Here is a 1,629-nt window from a genome sequence, read left to right on the forward strand (position 1 = left end):
ATGGAGTCAACTTTCTCATCTCTTTCCTCATCCTGGGACCCCTGCGAACAATGTCACACAAGTCTAGTTTTTCTTCCCTACACATAGCACCAAACCAGAAGCTTCTCTTTTCAGGAGGATTTTTTTCTGGTTTGTATGAGTGGAATGGTAAGAGTACTCTGGGTTAAGTTCTGCATAGAGGCCATTCAGCATGTCTTCACTGGTCTATTTCAATAAAGCATTTCACAACAACTAAACTTGTCACTATTTGTACTACAGCGCTCAAGTTTCCTAGGTGGGACCTGTGTGCCAGATAATGGTCAGAACACAGTCCTCTCTTTCTCAGCTTCACCATGCAAGATACAACATCTAGTATCTCTGACTGCCCCAGCCTAATGGCAGTGAGGACACAAATGAATCAGGTATAGAAGCCCTAACTCCATCAGTAGTGCAGTAGTGGAAAATAGGAAATCAGATGTTTAGTACTGGGAGTGGCACCTGCTGTCTATGCAGAAACAATGCCTATAAATGGCTTCTTAAAGGATGGTTTGGTTCCTGTTTCTAAGCAGTAATAACTCCTCCCCTTAGGGTACTTCAGCAAAATCCGCAATATGAGTTAGGGGCAAGAGAACATTTTCCATCCAGGGACTGCAGGATGATGTGCAATAAACCCCTTTGATTTCAGAAAGCAAAAGATTATGGTTCATGCTGTGCTCCACGTGCACTACCTTGTCTTGTGAGTTTATATAAACAAGCTAAATAGATTATTAGAAATGGCAAATGATACTATTTAAGTATTAAATAGCACATGCTTTGAGCTCCAACAAACAAAAATGTTGGCTTTACAGAACTGCATGGCCAGATTATCTGCTTGCCAGCCAAGGAGGAGCATGTATCATTATAGGACAGGAGTCTTGCACTTACATCAATGATGGGTTTAAAGTCCAACAGTAAGGAATCACCTCAACAGAAAGAGCAGTAGAAGAGTGGCATAAAGAGGAAAATTCTTCTTAGTGGGATTGGCTTACCTCATGGTTACCAAGTTGGAGACTGTTACAAAATGTGTTTATGGCAGTCCTTGCAATCTGAGTGTATAACTGCCTGTATTATGATTCAATGTTATGGCTGTTGTAACACATTGTGCTGGAAAATGAAGCATTGAGACTTGCCTAAAAGATACATAGTTTCAGAAAAGGGGGGACTTGACAGCTTGATATACAATAGACATTTTCAGTTCCCCTTGAAGTCATTCAATAGAGCTTAAAGACTAACTAGCAGAATAGACACAAGAAAGTAAAAGTAGACACAAAGGATGCTAGACATAGCTGGAACCAATAGATAAGCAGATAATGAGGAACACAGTGGCTTTTGTAGCAAAGCCATGTAACAAGAAGCAATAGTGTATGCCCTAAGAGAAGTTCAAGGTGAGGTCACCTGCAACGCTGAGGACACTCAATGAGTATGACCACCAGAGACCCCTTAGACAACCCTGTAGGACCACAAAAGGACTCCCAGTAAGAGGCAGATGCATGCAAATTAGTTCTAGGAAAAGTGGTGTTTGTGTATTAGCTAGGAAGTACATTGTAACGAAGATGTATGATCATGATGGAATAAATAACTTCTTGTAAAGTTTCATAACACACCTGATTA

The sequence above is a fragment of the Serinus canaria genome, chromosome 5, assembly GCF_022539315.1.
Source record: "Serinus canaria isolate serCan28SL12 chromosome 5, serCan2020, whole genome shotgun sequence".
Taxonomy (NCBI): domain Eukaryota; kingdom Metazoa; phylum Chordata; class Aves; order Passeriformes; family Fringillidae; genus Serinus; species Serinus canaria.